Source organism: Cupressus sempervirens, chromosome 5 (genome assembly GCF_028749045.1).
Source record: "Cupressus sempervirens isolate cs-2001-9-10 chromosome 5, ASM2874904v1, whole genome shotgun sequence".
Taxonomy (NCBI): domain Eukaryota; kingdom Viridiplantae; phylum Streptophyta; class Pinopsida; order Cupressales; family Cupressaceae; genus Cupressus; species Cupressus sempervirens.
The window spans coordinates 976,661,254-976,686,106 of record NC_143122.1 but is presented as its reverse complement, the minus strand read 5'-3'; positions in this window follow the sequence as shown (position 1 = coordinate 976,686,106).

The window sequence follows — 24,853 nt, the reverse complement described above, 5'->3', positions numbered from 1 at the left end:
CGTACTGATCCACAATCATATTTCCTTGCCGAGTTGTGTGGAACTCATCAGCACTGGCCTCTCTGAACTAAGGAGATAAGAATCTCTCTCGAAACCTCTCCTCAAAGATCTCCCAAGTGAGATCTGCAACACTAATCTGAAGCTTCTTACTCTCAGTATTCCACCAAATAGATCTGTGGTCCCTCAACTACATAATTGCACAACGAGCCCTCATGTTGGTTGAATATGGGTACATGGTGAAGCAACGTTCCATGTCCAACAACCAAGTCTCAGCCTTGAGGCCACTTCCCTTACCATCAAACAGTGGTGGTCTGGAACTCTGAAGGGACTTCATGATATCCAATCTGATGGAATCCTCACTGTCTCGATCCCTACCACCTCGATGATGCCTTCTATCCCCAGGTGGTGTACGAGAATGTTCCCACTCATGCTCTTCCTCTTTATGCTCTGAACAGTGGGACTCTCCATGATGAGATCCCTCTTCCTAATTCTGATCCTGCTGGTGCTCCTCAACACAAGGGACCATCCGAGCAAGAATTTCCTGGAGCACTGGCATCATTGCCCCCAAGAGAGCCTGATTAGCATTGTTATTACCCTGCTCTCCCCCTCCTTCCTGCCATTCCTCTTCATGGTGTTCATTTCCACGGCTACCACTACGGGTACCACCATGGCCACCAGGTCTACGTGCAGGAGGCATCACTGATAGGAAGCAACAAGATAATGTCAGAACAATCAAATCACAACATAAGAGTTAGAACAATAAACCAACGAGATAACAAATAATAAAACAAGATAGTAATACACAACGGAAAGCAAAACAATAGTGGAAGCATAACACAGAGATCCCAATGTTGCAACATGGGCTCTGATACCAGATGTAATGCCCCGCCCGGAGATCCTTGGAAACAAGGATGAAAACTAGTCAGAATAATTTTTTTTTTTAAAACAAGTGTAAGTGTACATGATACAAGCTACACAAACCAAAAGATCGCAATGGAAGACTGAAAGACAACCAAGCACCAACGGATCTCCAAATACCACTACCAACTAGAACACAATCATGAAAACCAAAAAAGGCTACCAAGCTAAAGGACATAAGCTGACTCTTGGAAACTGGCTAAGTTTGAAATCCTGAAGCCCTAAAATTTGGCTAAGTCTGAATTTCTGAAGCCCTGATTTTTCCTAGAATCTACATCTTAGCTCGTAGAGGTCTGAAACCCATCTCAAATGAATCGTCGCATATATTAAAATATATATACGTCAACTTATACTTAAACGATATATTTTAAACCCCGAAGGACTACAACAGAAACCCAAAAATTGAATTTCAAAAGAAACCTCCTCTATTCAAAATGCAACAACATAGGCTTCAAGAACACCCAAAAGGTTATCTAGATCAACTCTCAAAAAGATCAGAACACTAAAAAAAGTGGCTGCTGTTGGCATGTGTAGGTTTTTGCCAAAAGGCATGTGACACTTTTCACTAAGGGAGGGCGACACTTCTCCCTTACTACGTGCGACACTTCTCAAGAAGGCGTGTGATATTGGAAAAGTATCGCGCGACATTTCTCATAAAGCCATGTGACACTCTTCCAGTGTTGTACGACACTTCTTCAGTATTGCATGCGACACTATTTATTTTCATGCGACATTATTTCTATGGGCGTGCGATACGTTATCAGTGTCGCACAATGCTGAACAAATGTCGCCCATAGAAAATAAAAACACTTATACAAACTCAAAAATGGGGATAAAACAACAAAAGAACCTCCACACCGGGGAGTACCGGATCCACATCTCGAGGCCAAAACACTCGAACCAAAATTGAGTAACAGAAAATGAGATCTAACCATCTATCAAACAAAGAAGGGAAAGTACAGAAAGGAAACACCACGACAACTGAAATAACATCGCAATGAACATGAAAATAACCTCTTACATTTAAGCATAAATATAAAAGAAATAAACCAATTAACCAAACTAGGTACGCGGTTCCTCCCAACCATCAATGGTGTCATAGGACCATCGTGGGCCCTAGCCATCCCCCGCGCATAACATCCCAAGCCACCGATTAGATCATCGGTGTTGTCGTGATAGGGACATCACTACTAACATGCTACAATATAAGTAATGAAATCTAACATGCTAATAGTAACATAAGATAACCCTGTAATTAGATAACATCATCTACTATATGCTAAACATCATAACAAGGAATGCGTAAAACCAACATCATGTAAACATGGAACACAACATCCCAATGAAAGCATAAATCACTAGAAAGCATACTCTGCAAATCGAAGTACCAAGTGACACATCAGCAACGATCATGCTAGAACAATAGATCATCTCTGTACACCGGTCCCTAGCAGTGGTGAAGGTAGCTATGCCTCCCAACCACGTGGCACTCGTAGGTCCACACCCCCCATGCTGATGGAGATAATGATCCAACCACAAACACATAAAAACACAACAACCATGGCTAACACTCACGCCAAGCAGTATGATGACTGAAACCAAGACATAGACAATGCATAAACTACAGGTCCTGGTCAGACACCTCAATGGGCTCACTATGTAGGGACTAACATCATGGAGAGTCGCTTGGCATCGAAAAGCCCAAGCTAGGACTTGCGCAGATTCAACATCCCTCAACGGAAAGGCTCTTGCACCCCAAATATTTTATTATCTTAAGATTATTACCACCCAAAATTTATTTAATTTTCACTTAATTAAAGCTTCCTTCGCCAACCCTCTGGGCACAATGATCACCAGGCTGCGAGGTAGAAGCCCCCTCCATATGCTACCCTACCCTACCCATGCTCATCCAACGATGAGTGCCCGTAGGCATGCAAACTCCCAACCCAACCCCAATGATCACAACTTTCGAAAGTACCATGGAAGATCGAGCCCTATAGGTCACTCAACAATGTACCTGTGTGTGGCGCACCACCATCATAGAGATCATACACAAGGACATGATGAGAATGCAAACAGAAGTCAATCAACCGAACCAAAATCGGGATGACGGATACTGCATGCATCCCAATGCAACAAAAGATGCAAAAGTGTTCCGACTGGTATCCAAACGGATCATCCAGGTTTGCAAACCACAATGTGCCAAGAAAACCTGAGAAAATAGGGCGGCACGCAAAATGAGGTAAAAACCCCAAATTTTAAAAAAATTTCAAAATTAAAACCCATTTGGCCTTTGGGTTCAAAAACCCCAAAAATTCAAAAATAATTGAAAACGGACACCGTATGCAAAAACGGCCAGCATAACGGCCCAAAATCCCAAACCCCCATTTCAAAAATAGGGAAAACATTCATACCCGACCAATCGGGCAGAAGCAACAAACAGAAACAGAGGGGAACACTAGTTCTCATCCTCCTAACATACAACTACAAGAAATGGAAGCAAAAACGGAGTTAAACCAATAAAACGGGAAGGCCCTACCTGATGGAAAAAGGGGCAGAAATCGAAACCCGCACAATAAAATAATTGGTCTGCCAAAATTGTTGAAACTGATGGCAAGGCAAGAACTCCTCGAGCTGAATCCAATGAAACCAACCTCGCAAAGATCCCATGCTCACAGCTCCCAGAATGAACAAAACAAGAATCCTACAGAAGAGGATTTTCAAATTGCTCTCCAAATTTCCATTTTCAAATTGTGAGAAGTGATTTATGAAATCACTTTTCCAATACTTATTCACTTTTTGGGTGAATAGTCGATTCTGGAAAAATAGCTAGCTGGAGTAGTTAAACTTCGAATTGACCCAAACAAAAATAGGTTATTATCCGCAACGGGATTTCACCTAAGGCAAAGCTGCCAAAAATTAAAACTGAAAAGATTAAAACCTGAAAACCCCAAAAACATAGAAAAACACTTAACACTCTCGCGACAAATGCGAACTTCTAGATGCACAGACATATTCACTGGTCTAATCACATAATCCAAATGAGTTCGGATTTACTAATCACCGAAAGGTTTTGATCTAAACAATAACAATAAGGGTATGTCGACCATATAGGAACGACATGGGTAAATATGAATAGCTAAATCACTAACTCCATGTGCGACTGCCAGGGATATAATTCCTGCACACTAAAACACACGATCAAGTGCAATGGCAAATAATATGATAGCCGAAGCAACATGTATTAAAATACCTATTTAATCCATTTACATCACTCACATTCGTAGAAAGCGTAAAGATACAAGAATGAAGTAAATAACCATAGCATAGAATCCATCTCATAACATAGTCAACAAATAGGTCCAATACATCATATAATCAGATAATCAGTTATCATAGATCTACTGTCATCTCAAAATAACATCAACATGCAAATATGATAAACTGAACAGCATAGCAACAAAGCATCTATGGTACGAAAATCAAAGTATAACATTTGACCCTCAGGTCGTCTCAAGGTACAAATATCAAAAGAGTAACAAGTATCTCTCGAAACAAAAATAGACAAGTTACAGACTGCAAACATGAGAGGCACTACATAAAACCCCTTTTTGACTTGTGGTGACTGATTATATGTTTATTGTACACTTTTCATAAAGCATGGGGTTTGGCACAATGTCTCAAATTGTTTTTGGGGTTAACTTGTCAAGCATTTCTCGAGATAACTCATCAAGAATTTCTAAAGGTTGACTTGTCAATTATGTTTAGAGTTAACTTGTTAAGATGATATAAGCCATATAATATTGGCTTCAGGTTAGAATTTTCTCAAGAGAATATATAACTTCTTACAACTGTATTGAGTTGTAAGGGAGATTGAAGATTGTAACAAGTTCAAGTTACTAGATAATAAAATTGGACTCTATATTTGGTGGACATAGCCCAAGTTTGGGTGAATCTCATAAGTCTTTGTGTCTTCTGTTCCATTTATGTGTGCTTCATTTCATTGTGTTATTGGTTATATTTGTATATAACTATATTTTTTCTCTAAATAATCCTAGCAAGTGGTATCAGAGCCATGTTTTTCAGTTATTCTCTACAAGGTGTCACAATTGAGCATGGTTTATGATTTAGATTATGGGACTTTAGAGTTGAAAAAGATACATATAGATAACAATCTAATAGATATGTTTACAATGATGGAGCCAAGAGAGAAGTATAAAAACTCTTCAACTTTAGTTGGTCTTTTAGACTAAACATAATAAAAGAACAATAGATTCTAGGGTGTGTCAACCTAGTGGGGGCTTAGTGGTAGTAGTGCGTCTATATATAGGATTAGTCTCCAAGTGGGAGGTGGTTTACTAAGGATCTTGATCAATCCCCAAATGAGAGATTTTTAATTTGTGGTGACTAATCAAGTAAGTATTGCGCACTTTTCCTCAGGCATGGGGTTTAGGGTAGCATCATAATATATATATTTGTCTTAACTCATTAAAAAAAAATCAAGTTTACTCATCTAACATTTCTCAAGATTGATTTGTTAAGTATGTTTAGGATTGACTTGTTAACCTAATAGAAGTAATGTAATGTTGTCTTAGGGTTAAGGTTTTCTCAAGAGAATATATAACTTCTTGTAGTGGTATTGAGTTGTAAAGGAGATTGAATATTGTATTAGGTTTATTTTACTGTATAATAATATTGGAGTCTATATTTGGTCGGCATAACTCACATTTGGATGAACCACATTAAATCTTTATGTCTTCTATCTCATTTATGTGTTATTTATTCCTTTGTATTATTTCTTATATTTTCATATAGTTTTTGATTTTTTGTTTAAATAATCCCAACACCCCTATTGTCTTAAATCATACTTGCAAAGAGTCTCCTTTACAACTATCAAAATACTACAAAAAACCTAGGTTTATGGTACTTTATTTTATATTTTTCAGGGGGGTCAAATGAATTTATTTATATCTAAGTTATGCTTTTTAAATATGAAACTAAGTAAATGGTCCCTTGGTCTACTAGTGGAGTTGAAAGAGGGAGAGGGAGTTGGACAAGGATAGAGATAGAGACGGATAATGAAAGAGATGGGAGATAGGGGTATGGGTAAAAGAGAAAAATAATGATGGAGACAAGTAATAAGACATGTAAAGGGAGATAGATGGAGAGGGGGAAAGATATAGAGATAAATATGGGCAAGGTGAAGTGGGGAGCATGTTTTATCTATGAAAGTGGTGGAAAGTGAGGAAGAGAAATATAGAAAGGAGACATGCATAGAGATATATAAAGAGGTAGAGATATGGATAAAAAGGAGGAGAGATAGAGAAATATAGATTGATAGGTTGGGGAGGGTAAAATAGAAATGTAAAGATGAAAATAATGGAGACATGAAGAGAGAGAGAGAAAAAATAACTTAGATATAGGAAGTAATATTGAGAGAGATGTTGAGAGAGATGTGGAGAAGTATATATTTACAAAGAGATAGTAGGAGGGATGGGATGAAAAAGGGAGAGATGAGAGATAATGAGACATAGATAGAAAGAAAAAGGGGAGGAAGCAAATCGAGAGAGAGAGAGAGAGAGAGAGAGAGAGAGGTGTGATAAAGTCAAGTAATATACATTAGTCTAAGAATACTATTAGTTTTGTATATTAGGTTATTTTTAAATATAAATAATATATATTATACCATTAAGTTATATATTTATTAAGATAGTAGTAATATATTGAAGTGGCATCTAATATATAATTTAATAAATGCACTTCAAATTATATTTATCTATAAATTTGAAAAATATTCATGTAATATGTATAGACACAACAATTTATTTATAAACTTAAATAAATAAATATAAATTATTAATGCCAATGCTTGTAATGAAATAATCTAATATTTATTATAATTGTGTAAAATAGAATAGAGAAGATTATTTCTTACATTTTATTATTTTTTGATTGGTAAATGGCCCAAGCCTAGATTAATTGTTATTATTTATTGGAATTAATTATTATTATGTGTTAAGCTAAGGTAGATTCAAACTCAAGACCTCCCATGAGAGGCTCAAAAGTTACCATTGTGTTGTAGAATTTTGCCTATCTCTCACATTTTATTATTATTATTTAAGTGTAAATCTAAATTCATATAAAATAATTACTTGATTTTACTAACTATATTTTGGTGAATTTGTGGAAAGAATTGAAAATACAATGTTGAGGTATGATCTATGGAAGATGCGAAAATAATATTTTCTAAAAAGATCTGCAGAGGATGCGAAAATATTGATTTCTTTCCTAAAGTGTATTGATGGTTCAAAAATAGTGATTTTGGGATCTACAGAGGATGCGAATATTTTGAAAGCTTGCGCCCACAAAAATTTCATCGGTCTCCTATCCAAAGTAGTGAACAATAAAGAAAAATTTCTCCTATGGCTGTTGATGGTTTAGGAAGAGGCGAGAAAAATATTGGTTTGCAATTTTGCAAGCCAACCTTTTTGATTGTTGGTGGTTGATTTTTTTTGACTTAAGGATGCCTGACGATGACCCATTGGTAGATCTTGCTGCCATCATATCAGATCTTGACAACCATAGCATTGACAAGGTGGCATTCATTGAAGGCAGTGCTATTAGAAAGGTGGCGAATAATGGGGGCTCTCTTCATTGTGATCCGCCAGATAACATCCTAAACAGGTGTGATCTTTTCTTTCCCTCAAACCCTTCGAACGCTTCTCCATTTAATTTTTTTACTAGCATTGTACCACCAAACACAAACCCTCCTATGATCATTAACAATGTTTAGAATAATAATCTTAACAATGTGTCAAAATTTAACAATAGTGTAAGAGGTAAGCCGAGGTCTTTCCTTGAGGCAGTTGCTAAGTCAACTCCGACGATTGTCTCTAGAACCCATTTTACCTCTTCTATGAATGATGGAAACTTTAACGATAAGCAATCTAGAGACATTTCTTCTTTTCATGTTACCCTGAACCAAGAAATGTTAGCTGAGATAATAAGGGAGAAGGAAAGATTGTGTAGCACTACCATTTTCTTCTCTGTTGTAGAAATTGACAAGGTTCTAGCAAGGAAATTTTTAGATGACTGGTTTCATAATTATTGGAATCTTAAGTTAGGTTATCAAATTTCTTTCTGTAGGAAAATACAAAAAGGCCTCTTTGTGGTTTTCTTTAATAATAATGATTCGCAACTTGCAGTTTTAAAGAAGGAATATTGGATAGTAGGAAACACCACATTTAGATGCCAATCTAGATGAAATTTTTGCTTTATCAGCCCCCAGGTGGGTTCTCATTAAGAATATACCTCCTTTTTTGGGGCGTTTTATCCCATATCAGGTTGAACCTCTTGGAAAATTTATCCGAATGGATGATTCGGCTAGGTTGGTTCCCCATCTTGATGCTAGGGTTCTTATTACCCTAAAACCTGGCAATGATTTACCCAAAGAAATCTCAGTGGTTATTGATAAGGAGAAGATTTCTTGCCAGGTTGAAACCCTAGGTGGTTTAAATGTGTGTTTTTTATGTAGGAAAGAGGGACATCTAAAAAAAGATTGTCCCATCATCAAGAATAAAGTTTCAAAGAACCCTTCTTTGGTGATTAACCCTACTCTCACTCAATCAATTCCTTCTTCCTCTTCTAAAACTAATCCTTCACCTTCCCCCCTCATGCCATCACAACTGCCTATTTCCCCTTTGCCTATTCCCTCTTTTAGTAATGCTTTTGTTACTGGTATGGTGGATGCCGATGGTTTTCAAGAAGTTACTAAAAAGAGGAAAAATAGGTCTACCAAGAATAATGTTACCTCAAAAATAGTCCCACCTCCTTCACCTGCTAAGTCTACAAAAAAAGTTGTAGGACTTTACAAAGTCCTTTTGCCCCTTGGTTAATAAATTTGTGATGGAAGCCACTATTGTTTCTCCCCCTTTAGTCAATCCAGTTGTGTAGGAAACCATTAAGGTATCTCACCCCGCCTTAAAAACCCCCAACCCAAAGTTTCCTATCAAAAATTTTCAAGAAATATCTGATGATTTTTTCTTTGAGGTCATACCTACGACTTTTTTTTCCAGTCAGCCTATAGAACAAGATATGGTTTCTGTAATACCCCAAAATTGGCTCATTGCCATTATACCAATTCTGGTCTATTTCTGATAATTTCAAAGTCCTATTCTAATAGGCAAATCTCATTCTACTATTCGTTACTTGACTTAATTGTCAGATGCAGAAAACCCTAATTTGCATTCATCATATTTCTTACTTAATTCCTATAGTACGTACTCATATTAGTCGCATTAAACCTACTTGATTTAATTATAATTTAATTATTAAGTATTTATACTTTAATTAAATTAAATTATATCCTAAGGATAATGGACTATGGAATTAGATTTATTTAATTTAATAAATACGCCTATCTTAATTAATTAAATATAATTATTTAATTCAATGGAGTACTTACTTCTAATTAATTAAACAAAGTTATTTAATTAAATGGGAAGCCATTCCTAATTAATTAAATGAAGTTATTTAATTAAGAAAATTTGTCTCTAATTAATTAAAGATTATTTAATTAAATAGAAAAAGTAATTATGAGAGCATATCTCATTTTATTAAATTAAATATCTCAACAAAATCTCTCTTCAGTTCAAAAAGGGAAATTTCCAGTTCACTATTGATAAAAAATGAGTTAAATCAGTTAACTCCTTTTTCTACTCAAATTAAAATAGTTAACTCCTTATTTTACTCAAATTAAATCTATTAACTCCCTTTAATTTGGGAATCTCCCTTTATGACTAAAGCTCATCTTCAATCCTGACCATTGATCCGAATCGATCTCAACAATTGATGGATTCTAGGAAAGTCTATTTAAGAGACCCTCATCTCTTCATTTTAGAGGATGAATTTGGAGAATTTGCATCGAATCGCTGCTGAAATTCATGCTCACATTTACTTACATTTCTTGCATACATTCTCATTCTTAGTTTAATCATGCATATGCTTAATCTAGTTTGCTTTATTTGTTCTTAGATTACATTGTATCTTTCATTCTAGATTAATCTGCATACTCATTCTTAGCTTAATTTTATTGTTAAATCCTTCATTCTTAGAGGGTTTGGTTGCCTGCACCCTGATTCTGAGGATATTAACAGGCAAAATTCCTTTAGATAGAAGGTAATAGGTCACTTTGTAGGATAATTTTTTGATGAACAATCCAATGTTCATTTCGGGATGAATCTGCAAATAAGGACCCTGTTGAAGTGTGTGTGTTAGCATAGGCTGCATTTTCACATATACAGTTTCTCCTTTGCTTTTAGATAGTGAGGATATCCTCATGACAAAGAGAAAAGGGAGACCTCTTGGCTCCAAAAATAAAAATAAGAATAATAAAAAGCAGAATTAGAATTTCTCGGTTAATTCTTCTCCTATGGAGGATGTTGTTTCTGAGGCATCCATCCCTAAAACTCTTTCACAATGAATTGCATTTCCTAGAATATCAAGGGACTTGAATGTCTTGATAGAAAATTTGTGGCTAAAAGTTTTCTCAATTATATTAATAATATTGATGTTATCATGTTGCAAAAAATCAAATCCATTGGATTCAATCTTGAATCCAATCTAAACTTTATTTGGAAAGATGCGATCAAATTTTGTACTAATCATTCTTAGGGGAGAGGAGGAGTTGTGATTTTAGTTAACCCTATATGAGGACCTAAAATTAAGAGCTTTGGATTTTCTCCCAGTAACAAAGGTATTTGGCTGATTTTTAATCATAATAATATGGATTTTGGAATCTACTCTATATATGCTACCAATGATTATAATGAAAGATCTGTGTTTTGGTCTTGGCTTTGCTCGCTTCTAGATATCCCTTGGATGTTTGGAGGTTATTTTAATATGATAGAACATCAGGACGATAAGATGGGGGGTCTCCCCTTCTCCTAGAAAGAGCAGGAAAGACTTGCTTGGAACAATTTTAAACTTTCTAAATCTCTATTTGACCTGTTAATAGGGAACAAGAACAATAATCCTAGTCTTTGGTATACCTGGTGTAATTACCAAAAAGATTAGGCTATAATTTATTCTAGGTTGGATCAATTTTATCTTAATCATATTTTTTTCTCTATGATCCCAAATAAACTTAACAACCTTGTTCTGGTTTCTCTCACTACTCTTTCATATCATCATCCTATTTATATTTTGGTTAAGCTTGGTTGTCTCCCTTCATGTAGTAAAAGTCTTAATAATAAATTCATTCTCAATACTAGCCTATTGGAAGATGAGGATATTCTTGCTACTATCTCTATTATTAGACTTATTAATGAGTCTCAGTATCCTACTTTATCCTATATTGATAGGTGGAATATGAATATTTCTACCTCGAAGAGTCTCCTTAGAATGATGGGCCAAAAGAAGGCCAAGGATTAAAAACATAAGGAATCTTGGCTTATCAATAATTTTTACAATGCTAAGATGGCCATTCAAAATAATGTGGATGACCCCTATCTCTATCACCAACTGGCCTATGCCAAGAACACCTTATGAAAACATCAACACTAGAAGGCTTTAGGAGCTAGAATCCATTCTAGAGCTCACTGGCTTCAGTTTGGTGACAGAGGCAGTAAATTTTTCTTCAATATTATTAAACAAAAGTAGGATAAAGAATCTATTGATAAATTACTTATTAATAATCAAATGATTTATGATATTAAGGTTATTGAAAAACAATTTTCTCAATTTTATGAAGATCTTTTCACTTCTAAGGATTCTAAGGAAGCCAGGACTCTTAGGAATCAGTGTAGAAATCTTATCCCCAAAAGAATTTCAGTTAATGATGCTTCTTTTCTTGAAAAACCTATTTCTTTGGAGGAAATTGAGAAGTCCACCAATTCACCTAACACTGACAAAACTCTAGGACCCGACGAGTTACCTGTGGAATTTTATAAAGCCAATAGTAGATGGATTTGCAATGAATTACTTAATATTTATAATGAAGCTATTGATACTAGTACTTTGGGTAGCGAGATTAATTCTGGAATCATTAAGCTCATCCCTAAATAGGGAGATAACTCTTTGTTAAAGAATTGGAGATCTATAACTCTTCTAAATGTTTCTTACAATATTCTTACCAAAATTATGTCTAAAATATTGGAAGCTATTCTTCCTAAAAAAAATTTCCCTACGCAAATTGGTTTTGTTAAAGGAAGATATATCCTTGAGAACTCAATTACTAGATGGGAAGCCCTTAATTGGGCTAAGCACTTAGATCAAAATGTTGCTATGTTTCTACTAGATTTTAAAAAGGCTTATGATAGAATTGAATGGGGTTTTATCATTATGATGCTTGATGCTTTTGGATTCCCCTCCTTCTTCTGTGACATTGTTAGGATGCTTCTTAGAGATGCACATGCTCAAATTGATATTAATGGTTCTCTCTCAGCCCCTTTTCCCTTGGAAAAATCTACTAGGCAAGGCTATCCACTTGGCCCTGGCCTTTTTGTTATTGCTTTTGAAGTGCTTTTCTATATTCTAAGAGAGAACACTTTATCCCCTACTGTCAAAGGCATCACCCTTCTTGAAAATAAGACTCTTATCAATTGTCAATTTGCTGATGATACTTCTCTTTTTCATGAAGCTTCTAAGGATAACTTTTTTTCTATGATCAATAAGCTCTCTTTTTTCTATAAGATTTACGGAGCTAAGTTATCTCAATCCAAGTCTATTTGTCTTGGATGGAATGACCAACCTCCTGATTGGTTTAGTAAGTTTGGTTTCCAATAGAGAGGTCCCTCAAAAATTGTTAGATATCTAGGAATTCCCTTCTTTGTTGATCCTTATTTAAGAGATATGTAGAGTTGGGTTAAAGACAAGATTCATAATAAGTTGAATAAATGGCACAATAGTTCTCTATCTTTTGTTGGTAGATTGCAAGTCTGTCAAAAGATTTTTTCCTCTTATAATATTTACTATGCTTTGGCTTGGATGTTTAATGATTACCAAGTTATGGAAATTCAAAAGGTTATTAGGAACTATCTTTGGTCTAATGGGAAAGGAAATAACAAGACTCACTCTATTAAATGGTGTTGGTGTCATGTTGATAAGCTCTTTGGGGGCTTGGAGTTCAAAGATCTAAGACTAAGTGGTCTTGCTTTGGCCTCCAAATGGATCTTTCATGTCTTGGAGGGAGATGAACCTTGGAGAGTGCTAATTTGTAACAATATTGAAAGGGGTTATCCTAAAAATGCTAAATTCTGGAAGAATCTCCCTCTTACTCATCTTATTTATAGTGAATTTCCTATCATTGTTCAAGGCTCGACTATATTTAAGTCTATTTGGAAGGCCTAGAACTATGTTAGGCAATTCATAAAGAATAAGGAGCTTTTTGATGATAAGACCCTCGATGGTGAGAGGTTCATTTGGTGGAACCTAAAGCTCAGTAATAAGCCCCTTTCTCTTACCCAAGGCTATTCTGCCAAGTGCTAGGCCAACCTTGGGATCAAGTAGTTTATTGATGTTTTTGAGAATGATAAACTTATTCAATGGGATGAGTTAAAGTTTAAATTTAATCTTTTTGACTCTCATAAGAAAATGTATAATATGATTGTCAGGGCTAGTAGGAATATTCCTACGGTTTACCATGTTGATTCTAATAGTTATCTAAAAATCAAGTGGCCTGGCGGTATTATCATTTACATGCTTAAAGCTAAGAACATTTAATCTATTATTAATAGCAATAATGATATTATTAGGCATATTAATGATACTTAGTATGCTAACTTAGATTTTCCTTCATGGAATAAATTTTTTGATAGTATTTGGAAAAGTTCTGTAGATCCTAAAATCAAATGTTTCAAGTGGTTACTTATTCTTAATAAGCTGCCTATTAGGAATTATTTTTTTTGATACTAATATGTGCAGCATTTGCAGAACCCCGAAAATGGGAAGACATATTTTCTTTGAATGTTCTTTTGCTAAAGAGGTCTAGTTGATGTTTGGAATTTCTATCCCTACTTCTTTCAATTTTCTTGAAGTTATTATTGGATTTATTTCTAATGCTAAGAAAGATGTTAACATGTTTTGGGATATTCTCTCAGCTAACATTTTGTGGCAAATTTGGAAGTGTAGAAATGAAGAAAAATTTCAAAATGTCCCTAGATTGCTTACTAAGTCTTTTTGAAGTCTCACTTATTTCAAAAAAATTTCACAAATTCAAATAACTATGAATGTCAACAAGGCCAAATTCAAAAGACTGCTTAAGGATGGGCATACCACATTCTTTGCTAATGAAGTTAAGAATGGTTACTTCTGGAGGTTGCACCTGGATAATATTCATGCTTTCAACCAAACTGTCCACCGCATTAGCAAGGAAATTAAAAGAAATTCACAGAACAATATTGACGAGATGCTTTACATGCTAAAGCAGATTTAGGACCAAAAGAATCTAGTCTAGATGGAAGGTGATATGGGTTGGACAGCATGGGTGGACACCTTTTATGATGTGTTGTAGTAGCTATTATTTTATGATTTACTCCTTTTTTTCTTTTTCATCTGGTTGTATATAGTATTTGGCTTTTTTGCTGTGTGAGGCTGGTCCTCTGATACTTTGACTCTCGACAGTCTTTAATTGCTTTTGTGAACTCCTTAATCTTAATATAAAAACTATATTTTGATATATAAAAATTGAAGAAAAATTAAAATAGAAAATTTATTTTTATTAAATAAAATTAAATCTTAAAAGAGCCTAAAAAATCTATTATTCCTAAAAATTTGCTCATTAAAAAATTAAAAAATTCACTAATTTATAATTTCAAGTTCATTTTAGAAAATAAAAAATAAAACTTTTTGATTAATGGAAAACCAAATTATAAAATGAGCTAAAGCTTAAGAAAATGTGATTGTACTAGCCCAAAATTGAGTATAGATAAGTTAGTGAAAGTTAATTAAAAAATTCACAAATTATTATTTAATAGTTATAAATATATTTAAATATCTTAAAGAAAATATCATAAATTGATAGTTAGCTTCATCTTCAAATTTTAATGTTTAATCTACTATCATTGTGACAATGCAATAATATGGCGTAAAATTTTGATTTCACTATAGTTATTGCCATGAAAACAATCCTACCCTTCCATAGAGAGTACTTCTATAGGAGTAGTTTTTTTTAAATTTATAAAGAGTTTACCTTTTATAATTTCTAATCAAAATAGCTTATATATATGGCTCTTAGACTCTAATATCTACAAAAGGGAATTACTAACTTTTTTCATACAAGTAGAAAGTTTCAAAAAAGATATAAAAATTATGAGATGACTACCAATAAGGTAGTCACAAAAAAAAAAATCAAAAGAGTTTCACGTAAAATGGTTTCAATTGAAACCCTTTCAACCAAAACCCTACAAAAATATTCACATCACTCTAAATTTCATGAAGAAATAATGATTAATTATGGTTTTGATTATAAATATTTTGTTTGGAACCTTATGGGCTATGTACATGCTACATGGGTTTGTGTGAAACCTTTCTTGATAGAACCTTTTTTGGCCAAATAATTTTGGATCTGGAAAATATTTAATAGGCTAAAAAAAATAACACAAGACTTTAATTTTACACATCAAGAACATTGATTTGAATCTCCTTTTCAACTCACACTCAAAGGAAATCCCAGTGTATTTAACCTTACCAAAATTTTCAAATAGAGACATACAAAGCATCTAATGCATGTTAGGGAACTCACCCTTAACAAACTCCCCATGACCACAACAAAGTAACTACTTGATGAAATCGAGCCTCAAAATTGATAAACACACAAACCTCCATCTCATTGAGTTCCACAATATCAAAATAAATAGTAATAACTGAAGAAATTGAATAAATAGTAGACAAACTATCATCTATCACTATATAAAAGACTATTTGTCAACTAAAAAAGTAAAAATAAATTCTTTACATAAACCCCAATTTTTTTAAAAAAAAAATACTATTTTAGACTTTTTTTCAGTCTTCCCTTCAACCTTTCTCCTAGTTTCAAGCTAAGATATATGTGTTTGAATATTTTCTTTATTAAATTTATCATTTCCTTGATAAAATGTGTAATTTGACCTAGATCTCTTTTTGTATCTTGCAATGCATAACTTTTACATTCTCAAAATTAGCTAAACCACCTATTATATAACATTTATTTCTCTAGCATCATTATCATAAGATTTCTTTCCAACATGATCCCTTAGGTGAATTTTTGAAATTTCATATCCACCTATAACTAATTCCCAAACCTAAAATCCTAGGTCCATCCAAATAGATTTCATCCTTCTATTCCAAAAGTCATATTTATCTATCAATCAAAAACTTTAGCACAATTTAAAGGAGAGCCTTCTAAGATAATCTAGTATGTCATCAAATATCTATTCCAAGTTGTTAAGATTTAAAATGGAGATAGGATCTTATAGCTATTGAAAGGAACAAAATATAATGAGATGGGAGTGAATCAATATACCAATTTTTTCTTAGTTGAGAATTAATTAACATCAACAACTTCTACAAGTATGAAGCTTAAAGAATCAAAGAAACTAGTTTAGGAGCACCTAATTCTAGAGGTCACTATGAGATAAATAAGTTTTTTGAGTCACTTAAAGTAAACTATATGATTTATAGATTCATTTTTGAATCCATTTGTAAAGGTGTTGACAAGAAATGTAAGCATGTGCACAATATTGCTCAAGTTGTCAAATAGGTCATGTTTAGGTTTACATGGTCAAATTTTTGTAAAAGACCCATGGAAGGGTAAAATAATTATAAAATATCTTAAATATTCCATTTGGATATGTATAGAGAGGTTTGACAAAGTTTTGAATTCATTTTGTCAAAATTGTAATAGTTGAATAAAAAGTGTAAAATGCAACATTGAGAAAGTTGTTAACATGACAAAAATGATGTAATATGATAGATGGTTGGTCTTGGGGGTAGTTAGGAAGGTTTATAACTATAAAATAGATATAAATACCATTTTATAGTCAAACCAAATCATATTTAAGAAGAGGAAATATTTTGATACATTTTTGGTGCATTCTATTGTTGTTGTTTTGATTGGTTTTTTAGTTTTAGTGTTGTTTCAAGACCTTTTACAACCATGTAGAGCCTATAAACCATGTAATATAGTAATGGATAGGTATAATGATGAATCCTCCTTCTCATTCTTTTGGTTTTGTTCAATTTTATAAAGAAATGAATTATGTATGAGCATTTTGGTAAAAGTTCTTGTTTGCAGATTTGGGACCCCTTGACAATAGTCATGTTGAAGCACTTGGTAATGACACATATGGTTAGAAACTATAAATGGACTCATTGGAAAGATATGTGAATCTAGTTTTATTTTTATTTTTTTTGAGTTGTTTTGATTAAGATTTGTGTAAGTTAAATACATTTCTTAGTGAAAACTAGTTTTTTAAAATATTCAACGGAGTAGCAAGCATATATTTGCATGAATGTAACAATTTATGAATTGGAAGATTCAATGCCTTACATATTTGTAAACTAGACTCATAAGTAGATAATGTGGAATTGGTTCAGGGTTATTTGAATTTGTATTGTGAATGATATGGGATGACCTAGGAAGGGTTACCAATTTTGTTTTTGGTTTATGATAGAGAAAATGGGTCTTGATACAAAGACCATAACTTGTAATTGGTTTATTGGATGGGTATCAAATTTTGATATGACTTAAAAGGAATAATTTGGAAAAATTCATCCAAAGGGTTTGGAAATAAAAAATTAGGGATTAAAATTTGTGAATAAAGGAATCATATATAGAAATTAGGATATGTGAATGGAGAAGAATTGATGTTTTTGTGTTGGAAAATGCTTTGTTTTGCCTCATGAGATGCCTCTATATAATGAAATTATTTAATGGAAATTAAAGGGATTAGAATTTATCCCATTGATTGATTGATTTGTAAGATGCTCTGCATCAAAGTGATATCTAATTTGGTAAAATTCCATCAATGGTGTAATAATTGAGAAACATATAAAGAAATACATGAACACCAAATATGGGAAAAACTATGATGTTCATAACTTGGGTCTACTATCCAAATCTAGCCTCACAAAAAAAATGATTCGATTACTAATATGAAGTAGGAACATACCTACTACAAATACCTTGATCTCCTTTACTATTTGTAGCTAACAACCAACTAGAGAAATCAACCAAAATATCAACATTTTTCCAATAGTTAACACAAAAATATGAATATCCTTAATGTTTATATCCTAACTATATAAAACTCTTCCTAAATGTGGAGACTACCTCCCAATTGTGTGGTATCTTGATTAACTACATACCGTGTGCATGGGATGACTATGTAACTTTCACCTAGGGACCCTAATTTGATTCCATAAAATGCTAAAACATGCATAGAAAAATGTTAACTTTGTAATTACAAGGAAGATATCATATGCATGCATATGCCTAAACATCCTAAGGCCATTTATAGTTTCACACGTGCTCACCACAAGGTTAATGCATTAGGATGTGCACCATATTCCTTGTTCCAAACTTTTCAAATAAGAGAGTGAGAAGGAGATATGTTTTTTTACCTCTCCAAGCCTTTTTATGCCTTCTTGGGATGCCTTGAATTATGTGCAATCTTATTATTTTGTATAATTTGTGATATTTTTCTCACTCCAGGCTTCATAACTTTTTTATTTGAGCTTTAATTTTGATATTTTTATTATTATGGAATTGTGTCATCATTATTGACAAATTGACCTATTTCTTGCACTCTTTTGTAAATTTTTCAAGGGGGCACCCTTATATCCTATCATTGTCAAGGAAAATTTTTAATGCAATTTTTCCTTGAGTTTTCTTTGAAATAATGCTCTAAATCACATTTTCTTATAGAAGGAAAAAATATAGATTATGAAAATTGGTTAACACCTATGGTGCCACTTTTTATCATCCTCACATTGTGATTCAAACACCATTTTTCTTGTTTTCTAATTCCTATTGTATGCCACACATACGATCTTTATCATTTGTCAATATTATTTTATTTATAATTACTAATATTCATCGCTAATTTCACTACAATGAAACCCTTCCATTAGCAACTAAAATAATGTTAACATTTCCTATAATATTTTTTCTTCTAAAAATGATCCTATGTGTGGAAGAAAAAGTTGGCACCAAAATAAATCCAACCTTTGGCACCAAGTTTTGCACCAAGTGTTGTGCCAAATTATTTTTCTTGTTCCGCACTAGATGTTCCACCAAAAAAAATTACACCTATTTTTCTTCTAGTATGACACCAAAAATAACTTAAATTTTTTAATTTTTAATTGATGTCAAGTTTTACTTTCATAATTATGGACTCCTTTGTTGCTTCTAGTTTGGCTTCCAATTTTTCTTCTTGTGTTGCTTCCATGTTTAATTCTAATTTTAATTCTATTTTTTTATAATAATCATGTTGGAATTATTTTAGATTAGATTACTTCCAAGTGAATGACCTAAAGTCCTCTAACAAGGCTCACTTTTAGCAGGGTGATTGAAATCCCTTAACCGGGTCACATTTAATAGTGTGTGTTGTAACCTTTAGTAAGGTTGGCCTTTAACAGGGCATCACTTCAGAAGAGTGAAAAAGGAGTAGCATGTTACTGGTGGTTTTTCCCCATATTAGGTTTTCATATTAAATCATTGTGTCAAGTGTACTGGTGAATGTGTTGTGTTTTGTGTTTTACATTCCTACATATTGAACTAACAGTAACATATCAATTTTGGTTGATAAGCAATGAATGCATGCAGGGTTAAGAATGTCATATGGGTTCACTAAATTAAGAAAAGTTTTATTTGGACATTCAGACCTTGATTAATTGATTCACTCCCTCCACCTCTCAATTAATCTAAAAGAATTCCAAAAATTGGTATTAGAGCATAGTTTCTTAAGAGGATTAGTTTTAAGGTACTGAAAGCATAAAGATTAGGATGTCGAAAAGAGAGGTACCCAAGCTAAATAGAGATAACTTTTCTGCATGACAAAGTTTGATGAAGCTACACCTTTGAGGACTTGGAGATTATGCACAAACTTGCATTGCAGTAGAACATGTTGATCAAGTAGGTGCCCTAACTGCTGAAGACCTAAAGAAAAAGAAAGAATACAATTAGGTGATGTTGGAGATTGTCTCTACCCTAAGCTATGCTGAGTTTGATGATATCAAAGAGCTTAAAAGTGCAAAGAACATGTGGGATACCCTATCCACTATCTATGGAGGAGACAAAAATGTTCAAAGAGCCAAGTCAAAAAGACTAAGAGGTAAGTTTGATGATGTGAGAATGGAAGAAGGTGAAAACATTGCTCAATATGTTGCTAGAATAAAAGAAGTTGTTAGTACAATAAAAGGTGCAACTGGTAAAATATATGATGATACTATGCTAAGTAAAGTCTTGAGAACACTATTGCATGTGAATGCTATTAGAGTGTCTGCAATTCAAGAGTTTAGATGTATACTAGGAAATGATCTAACCCTTGAAGGTCTAGTGGGTAGACTCACTACATTTGATTTATCTAATTTTGACAACTACCAACCAGAGAGTATTGAATCAGCTTTCAAAGAAAAATTGTTACTAAAAGATTTTGAGGAGGTAAAGCCAAAGAAGAAGAAAAGAAAGATAAAGTATGCATCCAGTGACAATAGTATAGATGAGGAAGAAATTGAACAATTGGAAGCATTACTGGCCAGAAGATTTTACAAAGGAAAAAGTAAATTTAAAGGTAACCTACCTATCATTTGTTTTAATTGTAATGAAGTTGGTCACATTGCAGAAAAATGTACACAGAAGAAGAACTTTAGAGAAGGGAACAAGCCCAAAAATAGAAGAGAAGATGATGGAAGAGACTACAAAGACAAAGGCAAGAAGTCATGCTACATTGCTGATGAAAATAACTTTGATGAAAATGATGTTGATGTGGTATATGTTACAATGTAGGATGAATTAGATGAGGATGAAGCTACTACACTTATGACTGGAGAGAAAAGTAAGTTCATTATCTTAACTTGTTATGATGGAAAGAAAGTAAGATTTGGTAATGATGCACCATGTTCTATAAAAGGAAAAGGGTCTATTAAGATTATAGACAAGATCTCATGTGACAATGCTTACTATGTGGAAGGATTGAACCATAACTTGTTAATTGTGTCACAATTGAATAATTTGGGATGAAAAGTTGAGTTTGAAAAAAAAACAACCAAGATATATGATACAAATGGAAATCTGATTGGAAAAGGAGATCAAACTAGGAGTAATCTATTCTATTTAGATATAGAAGATGCTACTTGTCTTATTGCAAAATTTGATTATGTATGGCTTTGGCACAAGAGATCATGTCATGTTAACTTTGACAATCTGATTAGTATAAGTAACATGAAAAGAGTTAGAGGTTTGCCTAAATTGAAGAAATGATAAAATGTAATGTGCAAGCAATGTCAGCTAGGAAACATGACAAAGTCAAGCTTTAAAAGTAAAGCTTACACCTCCAAGGAAATACTTGAAATTGTTCATACTGATTTGTGTGGACCTATTGAAGTGAAAAGCTACAAAGGAGACAAGTATACTATGCTACTTGTTGATGATTACTCTAGAATAATGACATTCATGTTCCTAAAGTATAAATTAGATACTTTTCAAATGTTTAAATGGTATTTGGCAAGAGTTGAGAAAGAAATAGGGAAGAGCTTGAAATGTTTGAGATTAGATAGAGGAGGTGAATTCACTTCACATGAATTTGAGAAGTTCTACAATGATAGAGAAATTAAGAGACAAAAATCAACACCTAGGACTCCCCAAAAAAATGGAATTTCTGAAAGCAGAAACAAGTCAATAATGGATTATGCCAGAACACTAATGATGGAGAAAAATGTTGCTCTAAAATACTAGAGAGAAGTTGTAAGTACTATAGTATACACTTTGAACCGTGTGCAAGTAATGAAAGGCACTCACTCAACACCTTTTGAACTATGGTATGGTCATCCACCTAATGTGAAATATTTTAAGGTATTTGGAAGCAAATGCTATATTCTTAAAGATGTTAGGAGTGGAAAGTTTGATGCAAAGAATGAAGAAGGTATATTCCTTGGATACTCCACAAGAAGTAAAGCTTATAAATGTTTAATTACTAACACTAAAAAATTTTTGGAAAGTGAAAATGTGAATTTTTATGAGCTTATAGAAGCATATGAGGCTGAAACTACAAAAAAACTAGAAGACTACAAGACTTTTGCATTATATTATGAAGGAATGCCTAATGAAGAAGATGTTACAAATTATGCAACAAGTCAACATCAAGTTTCAACAACTACCAAGTCACATCCTATGAATGTCGAGTTGCATTCAGATGCCAAGTTGCAAAATGAGGAAAATGCACAATCTGACTCTAAGATTGGCACACATGAAATAGATGTTGAAGCACCTGATAGAGATGCACATAGTGATATTGAAGCTGAGAGATAGAATGCAACCAAAAGAACTGAGCCAAGATTATCCAAATATGTCAAAAGACACCACCCTATAGATCAAATCATTGGAGACAAAGATTTAAGGCCAATGAGAAGAAATAGGTTGAGAAGTTAAGCATGTTTGCTAAGCATGAAGGAACCTAAGACATAGAGAGATGCATTGGAAGATGATGATTGGTACAAGGCTATGGAAAGAAGAAATTAAATAGATAGAAAAGAACAAGACTTGGAGCCTAGTTCCTAGACCAGAGGACAAGAATGTGATTGGCACAAAATGGTTATTTAGGAACAAGCTAGATGAGAATGGTGAAGTGACAAGAAACAAAGAAAGACTAGTTTGCAAAGGATATGCACAAGAAGAAAGAATTGACTATGGTAAAACATTTTCCCCTGTTGCAAGAATGGAAGGAGTAAGAATTTTTCTTGCTTACACTACATACAAAGGTTTTAAAGTTTATTAGATGAATGTTAAATCCACATTTCTGAATGGAATATTAGAAGAAGAGGTCTACATAGAACAACCAGAAGGATTTGTGGACAAAAACAATAAGAACATGGTATACAAACTTCACAAAGCCCTATATGGATTGAAGTGAGCACCAAGAGCATGGTATGAGAGGCTTCATACTTATCTTGTTAAGATTAGATTTGAAAGGACATATGATAACAACAATTTGTACATGAAAACATAAAAAGAAAATGGTATACTATTGTTTAAAAATTTTGTTGATGACATAATATGTGGAGCACATGATGCTCTATGTAAAGATTTTACAAATCAGATGAAACAGGAGTTTGAAATGTAATATTTGGTGAGATCAAATTCTTTGTGGGATTACATGTATATCAAATAAAGTATGGTGTATATATCTCTCAGTCAAAATATATCAAGGAGATATTAAAGACATTTGGACTTGAGGACTCAAAACTAGTAAGTACACCTATGGTAACAACACTCAAGCTATCAAAGAATGACGAATCAACTAAGGTCAATCAAACATTATATAGATCCATGATAAGAAAATTGCAATATGTAGTACACAATAGACATGATATTTCATTAGCTATGGAGATAGTTGCTAGATTCTCTACTAACCCTAGAGAGAATCACATGATGGCTATAAGAAATATAATGAGATACTTGAGAGGAACAGAAGAGAATGGCTTATAGTATAAGAAGAATGAAAAGTTTGAACTCAAATCTTATGTTGATGCTGATTAGGCTAGAAATATTGATGATAGAAAGAGCACTAGTGGAGGAGCATTTTTCTTAGGTAGAAGACTTGTTACATGGACAAGCAAGAAGTAGAGCTATACTTCCCAATCTACTACTGAAGTAAAGTATGTTGTTGCTTCCATTAATTGGACAAACATTGTATGGATCAAATGGCTACTTAATGGAATGAAGGAAGAGATCACTAAACTAGTGACAATTCTAATAATACAAGTGCTATAAATATATCAAAAAATCTTATTATGCATACAAAGAAAAAGCACATTGCAATAAAGTATCATTATGCAAGGGAATTGGTGCCAGACAAAGAGGTGAAGATGGAATAAATCAACATAAAGGAGAAATTTGTTGATATCTTCACCAAAGCATTACCTAAAGATGCTTATGAGTATCTAAGAGGAAAATTAGGGATAATACCCCTATTAAAGGCTATGTAAAATATAGAGGGAGTACCCTGCATCAAACAAGTTGATATTCATTTTAATACACATTGATATAGTAGATCTTACTTCAAGAAATTGCCTAAAGTAATTATAGAGTTGGAATTTCAAAATCAGTCACAAGTGAGGTGATATAAGGAGAAAATTGAAGAGCATGAAAAAGCTTATATCTGTATACATAAAGATGCCAAGTATTGAGTATATGTCTTTGGCATTGTTGTCAAAGAGGGAGAAAACACAAGAAATTGATGAAGTGCATATTAATCAAGAGGGAGATGATAAAAAATAGAAAATCAAGTCAGAGGGATGAAGTATATAGAAAGCATAGTGCACAAAAGGAGCAACGAAGTGAGAGTACATCATTAGAAGATTAGAAGACTAAAATAATGAAAGAGGGAGAAAGAAAAAAGAAAAAGAGGGAGATATTCTAATATTCTGTTGATCCATGAAAAAGAGAATGTTATATTTTGTAACTTGAGAGGGAGTTGTTGATAGAGGGAGAAGTGTTATTCATAAGATTTATTTTTGGTATTACCTTACTATTTTAACCTAGTTAGTTTATCATTTGTTTGATTAGTTGATCAGTTTGGTGTGTCATCAATGCCAAAGAGGGAGATTGTTGATATATGATTGAAAAGATCATTTGAGTAGAAAGATTGTTATTATTGAAGAAGTGTTTTCAATCATTGTTTTGTCACTGATGTCAAACATGCTATATGTTGGTAACACAATTGCTTATATGTTTCAAGCA